Source organism: Bos grunniens, chromosome 21 (genome assembly GCF_055505025.1).
Source record: "Bos grunniens cultivar Pamir isolate PY7600 chromosome 21, Bosgru_T2T1.0, whole genome shotgun sequence".
NCBI classification, from domain to species: domain Eukaryota; kingdom Metazoa; phylum Chordata; class Mammalia; order Artiodactyla; family Bovidae; genus Bos; species Bos grunniens.
The window spans coordinates 70,572,046-70,580,491 of NC_141185.1; the positions used below are offsets into that span (position 1 = coordinate 70,572,046).

An 8,446-nucleotide genomic window follows, 5' to 3' on the forward strand; every position below is an offset into this window, starting at 1 on the left:
TCAGTGATTCATTAATTTCCTGACACTCTCTTTCACATCTTTGTTCCTGAGGCTATAGATCAGAGGATTCAGCATGGGACTCACCACTGTATAAAATACAGAACCTACTTTGACCGTGAGCCATGAGTTTTTGGAGCTGGGTACACAATAAAGGAACAGGACAGTCCCATGGAACGTGGCGATGGCGGTCAGATGGGAAGCACAAGTAGAGAAGGCTATTTGGCACCCCCCAGCAGAGGGCATTTTTATGATAGTGACAAAAACGGACATATAAGTAGTGAGGACAATTGCCAGGCTGCTCACCTCATTGAATATGGCAATGGCAAAACAGAGCACTTGGCTGATGAAGGGGTCAGAGCAGGAGATGGAGACAATAACAGAGTGCTCACAGAGGAAATTATTTATGATGTTAGGCCCACAGAAGGATAATGCCAGGAGAAAACAGGTGAGTGTCAGGGAGGAGACTATATCCCATGTGCAGGGACTAGCCACTAACGATGCACAGAGCTTTGGGGACATGACCACTGTGTAGAGTAGAGGCTTACAAATGGCCACAAATCGGTCATAGGCCATCACTGCCAACACGAATGCCTCTGCCACTGCAAACATACAAGCTGAGAAGAATTGCATGATGCATCCTGTGAATGAGACGGTTCTGTCTTCCACACCAAATTCTGCAAGAGTTTGGGTGTAACTGTGGTGGAATAGCAGAAATCAACAAAGGACAAGTGACTGAGAAACAAGTACACGGGGGTGTGGAGTTTGGCACTGATCCTGATGATGGTGATCATGCCCAGGTTCCCCACCACGGTGACTGCATAGACGGTGAGGAAAGCCAGGAACAAGGGAACCTGGAGGTCAGGATATTCTGAGAAGCCCAAGAGGGTGAACGTGGCTCCTGCACTCCGATTTCCTTCAGCAAACCACAAAATTGTTGTTGGAGAAAATCTGAGACAGTGATAATAAAATGATAACAATGATAATGATGACATTTATCATGCAGCAGACATTGTATTAAAATATTGGTACATTAGTTTTGACCACTAAATAAGACTTATGAATTTCAAAACAACTGGTCTCGTATTTTACAAAAGGAAATGGAAGTATATATGAGTTAAGACACTTGTTTGAATTAACACAGCCTGCTAGTGATGAGTTAGGTTTGAAGTTGATCATGAGTGACAGAAATTGAATTTCATGTAGAGTTAGAAATGTTTTCTATAGTGTTGCAGAAAAACATGTTTTTCATAGTTCCACCATTCTGAAGGTCTGTGCTGTTTAGTGGGAGTAACATAACAATAAATGAAAACATAGCACTCAAATTTATTTTAAAAAGCAGGAGGAGTAATATTTTTAGAGGTCGTAGGACTTCTATCATTATATTCAAACTGAAGATCATCAAAAAGGCAGAGGTCATGAGTCACCACAAGAATCTTCACATTTTAGAAAACATAAATGAACATTGAAGGAAGTAAAGCTCTATCTTCAAGTTTTCCAATGCTTCCAGTTTGATGCTAAAATTATTGGCTTTGTGTTCAATGCAGCGACCTGGTAAAGCAATGAAGTTGTATTACAATTTGTAGTACCCTCACTTTTGTTTTCTTTCCTATTTGACTATCATTTGTCTCACATACTGCCACTGATGCTCTCAATATAGTCTTTTAAATTCTTTGATCAATATCTCTTAACTTGCTATCAATATTTTTAATCTAATAAATGTATTAGGAATATTATACATTTAAATGGTTATAGAATATCTGAATTACAGAGTAACTTAAAATATATTTTGCTCAACTCTTTCACACTCTATACTGTTTCTCAAGAAAATCAGAAAATATGGTGATAAACACAAGTGGTTACATTATCACCCTCAAAACTTCTGGTGACAGGAATATTGAGTTTGATTAAAACTACAGGTGATAATCTTGCTTTGAGTCATACAATCATTATTGTGCACATTATTTTGAGAAAGCAAAAGCATCTTGTACTGGTAAGCAGTTTATAACAACAGAAGTATACTTATTTAGCAAAGATTTTTAAATAAATTAACCAACAACAAGCACACATCTGAAATATTCATTAATAAAGGGACTATTTGTTTGAACCTCATAAACACAGATGCAATTTTAGTTTTGTCTGACCATGTGAAGGGAGAAATAATTCATTATTTCTTGAATAGCTTTATGGTGCTTTTGACACTCAAAAAATGTATTTCCTATATGCAGAAAAGGGAATGAGTGGGAAGTGGAAAAGAGTTAGTGACAGACAGACTGGCACAATGAAAGAAGTAAAGAGTTGGAAACATAAATTTAACTTCAGTTCCAAGCTTTGGCATTTACTGTATGATCTTTGGTGAATCACTCAGATTTTATGAGCCTCAACTTCTTTATCAGTAATAATGATATGATATTTTATAGGTATATAAGTATTAAGTTAGGAAATGGCATTAATATAATTTGCACAATCTTACAGTTATGCAGTTCAAAATATATAGGTTTTCCCACCCTCATCCATTTTAATTCTTAATACTCTGAATAATTGGTATTATTTTTAAATGTATTATTTTAAACAATCTAAGAAACAGATCAAGGTTCAAAGTTGGTAGCAGCAAAACTGCAGGAACAATTTGTGATGTCAAAGAGTAGCTCAACTCTTTTTCTGAATTTCCTCTTGACCCTGTTCATGTTAATTCATCAATCACTATCCTTCAGTAAATTGTCTCTGTTTCCCCTATGTTTTCTCATTATTATCTGACTCTTATTAATCATCCCTTTTTAATATCACGGTCACCTAGGCTCAGCCAACTTCCCTGTGATGCTGCTAACCTGCACTGTGAGAAAATCAATTTCTTCTCTTCTTGATTACTGTGGTTGTTATGACGCTTTCTGACTCTTAAAACTTTAATTTCTCCCTACTAACTAACTTATCAAATCTAAATTTCTCAGCTCAGTTTTACCTAAACCCTTATCCTAGCTATATTCTCCAGTTTTCAACCTTCTCTGCTCATGTCAGTATTCTCAGAATATAATTTCCTCTTTTTTTACATACTGATGCAGCACTTGAACAAGACATAAAACATGTCATGAAAATTACTATCATGAGGACACTTTTCCTTTTCATTTCAGCCATATTTTCCACACCCTTGACATACCTGAAGACATTACTGTCAGAAAAATGGAATTGTATATTATGGTATTTATTATTATTTTATGCATATTATTCTTATCTTCTTTTGACTCAATTTTGAGGTGTTGAGGAATTACCAGGCATTATAACAGTCTTTTTAAAAATTTCATTGTGACTACTCTGCTAAGCACAGTGTGGATATCCTCAGAGCAAAAGTCAGGATGATACCCCAGTGAAGGGGGAGGATATCAAAGCTCAGCCCTCAGGAAAATGGACTCAGGAGACATTATCACACAAAGACTGACAAAGAGTGTCCACTGCTTTAGGGGTTTCAGGATCTCAGAGTTCCCCAAAGGACAGAAAAGAAACAAGATAGATCATCCCGCCTGAAACCAACTTACCCCAAGATTCCATTTCTACTATTAATTGTCTCCAGGGCAGTTCCCACTCAGAATTCAAACATCATGTAAAACATTAAGGAGTTAATCAACATAGCAGGAGCCCACAAAAATTCAATGTGACTGGAATATACTTCTTTCTTAATATCCAGAAAAACTCAGAGAAAGGAAGAAACAGAGAGAGAGAGATTTGGAAGCTGAATCTGATTCCTATGAACAAAATGTAGGGCTTATGTATGCTCCCATGACCTTGGGGATTTAGACCCCAGAGAAGATTTCTTGAGCTATTTATTTTTATATCACATATCAAGAAATTAGCTTGAATGCTTTTTTTATGTGGCAACTTGCAAGAAAGTAGTTTTTTTTTTTTTTTTTCCTGAATCACTGGAAATGGCACCTCAAATAGTCTATTTCATGAATTTCTTTTAAAAATAATTATAAAAAAAATACATGAACTGAATAAGAAAACTTGGTGACTACAGTAAAACCCAAAATGAAAGATAAATAAGCTAAAATGAAACTGTTCAGAGATATTGTGAAGTGAAGTGAAGTGAACTCGCTCAGTCGTGTCTGACTCTTTGCGACCCTGTGGACTGTAGCCGGCCAGGCTCCTCTGTCCATGGGATTCTCCAGGAAGAATTCTGGAGTGGGTTGCCATTTCCTTATCCAGGGGATCTTCCCAACCCAGGGATTGAACCCTGGTCTCCCGCATGGCAGGCAGATGCTTTATCCTCTGAGCCACCAGGGAATTCCCTCAGAGATATTAACTGCTATTATATATATTTACTTTGCGATTTTTCTTTCCCATTTTGTGTATGAAGTGCATTTGTTACTTAACCTAAATAAATATTATTGTCTTCAGAAACAGTGATGTTCTTTACTGAAGCTAAATTGTGTTTTCTTCTAAATATAAGCAATCCACACTTCCTAGCTTATACAATTAAATAATACAGTCTCTTAAAAATGGCAAACGCATTTTGGAAACTTGTTTAAGTCTCCAAAACCTCTGAGTGTCAATCTACTGGTTCTACTACAGTGAAATATCACACAGTTAGACCACTGGCTTGCCTGGTGGCTCGGTGGTAAAAAAAAAAAAAAAAAAAAAATCAGCTGCAGTGCAGGAGACAGAGATTCTACCCCTGCCTGGAGTCAGGAATAGCACTTGGTGAAGGCAATGGCCACCCACCCCAGTATTCTTGCCTGGGAAATCTGTTGGACATAGGAGCCTGGTGGGCTACAGTCCATGGATACACAAAAGATTTGGACACAGTTTAGCAACTAAACAGCAGCAACAAATGCTTTCCCTAGGCTCCTGACAACCTGACTAACACTTGCCAGACTCTACCAGGAACCCATAACACACCAGAGGCTGTTTCCTACCAGGCATAGAATTATTGTACATAGTATGGTCTCGATCCAAAATCCCACAAGTCTGCATGGTTATTCTCTCACTGAGACAGGCTTGAGTTCCACAGTGCATCTTCCCCCCACTGCTGACACCTCTGTACCCTGGACTAGCTTTGGAGCCCGTATCTACACCCTGGTCACCCAGAGCTAGCAACCTTGTTGGATATTAGTTCTCCAGGCTGCACAACAAATTGCCACCAACTTCGAGGCTTCAACTGCTATCACAGTTTCTGTAGCATAATAGTCTGGGAAGCGTAACTTCATAAGATACTGCTGAACTATTTTCAAAGTTATTTAACCCTTATCTGAAATGCATAAGCATTTAACTTGCTCCACATTTTCACCAGTATTTGAAACTCTTATTCATTTTAGCTATTCTAAAGGGAGTACAGTAGTTTCTCCTTGTGGTTTAAGTTTTAATTTTAATAAGAATGTCATTGATGACTAGCTATACTTAGTATTTTTTCACATGTTTGTGTGTTCTGTTTTGTCAAATGTGTGCTCAGATAGTTCATCAAAACTTTAAGTAGGCTTTTTTCTCATATTGAGTATAAAGACTTCCTCTGTATGTTTTACATTGAAATCATTTATCAAATATATTTTTCAAATACTTCCTCACAATCTATGGCTTGTATTTTCACTTTATTATTGGTGTCATTTATGCTTAAGAAACTTTTACCAAACATTTTTAATGGCAATGAAGCTCCTTTTATTGTTTTTTAAAGATCCATTCTTTTTATGTTCATTCAAAGAATTATCATCCTAACTTTTTTTTTAATCCTTTGAACAGTTTATTTTGCCATTTTCCAAGCATTTCTATTTTCTCATTACATTCTATTATATTTGTACACACACACCGTGGCTTTTCCACAAGAAAGAACATTCTGCTCCTAACTTTTGAAAGATTTTTTCTGTTTTATGCTAAATATTTTTCAGTTTTCATTTTTATGTTTACATCTATGATTCATTCATCTGTGATTCCTTGGAAAGAAAGCTATGACAATCCTAGACAGTGTATTAAAAAACAGAGGCATCACTTTGTTGACAAAGGTCCATATAGTCCAAGTTATTGTTTTTCCAATAGTCATGTATAGATGTGAGTGTTGGACCATAAAGAAGGCTGAGTGCTGAATTGTTGCTTTCAAATTGTGGTGCTGGAGAAAACTCTTGAGAGTCCATTGAACAGCAAGGAGATCAAACCAGGTCAATCCTACAGGAGATCAACCCTGAATTCTCATTGGAAGGACTGAGGCTGAAGCTGAAGCTCCAACATTTTGGCCACCGGTTGAGAAGAGTTGACTCATTGGAAAAGACCCTGATGCTGGGAAAGGTTGAGGGCAGGCAGAGAAGTGGGCAACAGAGAATGAGATAGTTGGATAGCTTCACTGACTTAATGGACATGAGTATGAGCAAACTGATATAGTGAAGGACAGATTGCTGTCATGCGTGCCTAAACACTTTAGTTTAAGACAATACTTGGTCATTGTATGATTGGAATAATTGTGTTGTTGATTGGTCACTCATATTTTATTGTTACTGTGTGTTTGATTGATTAGTTCTTGGAGTCCGTGTTGCCCTCCTGTCTTTAATTTTCCCAGACTTGTGTTTTGAAGAGGACATCATAAACAGTTTATGCCTTCTTTGTAGGAAGCTTGAACTTTCTCCTTAATCATTTTTCTTATGAGGTACATGCCAACTGTCCAAAACAGAAAAAAATAGCTTATTTCATCATATACCCATAAACTTTTAATACAATTGAATTCACTCAAAATAATTTATAAATACTACAAAAAGCAGTCATTTAAAAAAAATTTTGGTTTACATATGGTTTACAGCTATTTTACTAAACACTGATGTATGCAAAAATCAATAATCATCAATAAAATGCTATCCTGCCACAGATATACTAACTTAAAGCTTTATATTTATCAAAAGATTTGAATCATCAATTACACCACAAGAACTGAACAATCTGTAGCATAGGATATCAATTTTTTTTCAGAAATAAAATAATGAATTTAAAAATAGTATGTGGAGTGACAAAGCGGTTTTGTGAAAACTAATCTTGTGAATGTATTTTTTACTTCTTTGTTCCTCAAGCTGTAGATCAAGGGGTTCAGCATAGGAACCACTACTGTGTAAAACACAGAAGTCACTTTGACTGTGAGCCAAGAAGTTTTGGGGTTAGAAATGCAGTAAAGGAAAAGGATGGTTCCATGGAACATGCTGATGGCTGTCAGGTGGGAAGCACAGGTGGAGAAGGTTTTCCAGCTCCCACTTGCAGAAGGCATCCCCATAACAGTGATAAAAATGAATATATAGGACATCAGAATAATCACCAGGCTGCTCGCCTCATTGAACATGGAGATAACAGAACATAACATCTGACTGATATAGGGATCTGAGCAGGAGACAGAAACAATTACAGAGTGGTCACAGATAAAATTATGGTGCTAGACTTGCAATAGGATAATGCAAGAAGAAAATATGTGTGTCATGGAGCACACTACACCCCATGAGTAAGAGCCAGCCACCAAGAGAGCACACCAAGAGATATCACAGTGGCATAGAGCAAGGGGTTTCAGACCTCCACAATGCGGTCATAGGCCATTGCTGCTAACATGAATGTTTCTGCTACACCAAACAGGCAAGCAAAACAAAAGTGCGCAATGCAACCAGAGAAAGAGATGGTTCTGTCCTCCACAATCAAATTCTCCAACAGTTTGGGTGTGATCCAACCAGTCCATTCTGAAGGAGATCAGCCCTGGGATTTCTTTGGAAGGAATGATGTTAAAGCTGAAACTCCAGTACTTTGGCCACCTCATGTGAAGAGTTGACTCATTGGAAAAGACTCTGATGCTGGGAGGGATTGGGGGCAGGAGTAGAAGGGGACAACAGAGGATGAGATGGCTGGATGGCATCACCAACTCGATGGACATGAGTCTGAGTGAACTCTGAGAGTTGGTGATGGACAGGGAGGCCTGGTGTGCTGCGATTCATGGGGTCGCAAAGAGTCGGGCATGACTGAGTGAATGAACTGACAGTAGAAAAACAGAAATTGACAAAGGACAAGTGACTAAGGAAAAAGTACATGATCGTGTGGAGTTTTGAATTGACCTTGATGATTATGATCATGCCTAAATTCCCCACCACTGGAGAAGGCAATGGCAACCCAGTCCAGTACTCCTGCCTGGAAAATCCCATGGGGTTGCTAAGAGTCGGACACGACTGAGCGACTTCACTTTCCCTTTTCACTTTCATGCACTGGAGAAGGAAATGGCAACCCACTCCAGTGTTCTTGCCTGGAGAATCCCAGGGACGGGGGAGCCTGGTGGGCTGCTGTCTACGGGGTTGCACAGAGTCAGACACGACTGAAGTGACTTAGCAAATTCCCCATCACAGTGACTGTGTAGATAGACAAGAAAACAAGGAAAAGTGGGACCCAGAGTTCTGGATATTCTGAAAAACCCAGGAGAATTAATGTGAGTATGATACTCTGATTTCCTTCTGATAGC

At 38.1% G+C, this 8,446-nt stretch overlaps 2 pseudogenes; both read right to left on the reverse strand.

Moving 5' to 3' along the window:
• On the reverse strand, window positions 1-3,165 carry LOC147349973 (olfactory receptor 5D3-like; annotated as a pseudogene).
• A 3,784-nt stretch (window positions 3,166-6,949) lies between these two features.
• Window positions 6,950-8,024, reverse strand: LOC147349974 (olfactory receptor 5D13-like; annotated as a pseudogene).
• Window positions 8,025-8,446: the final 422 nt, after the last annotated feature.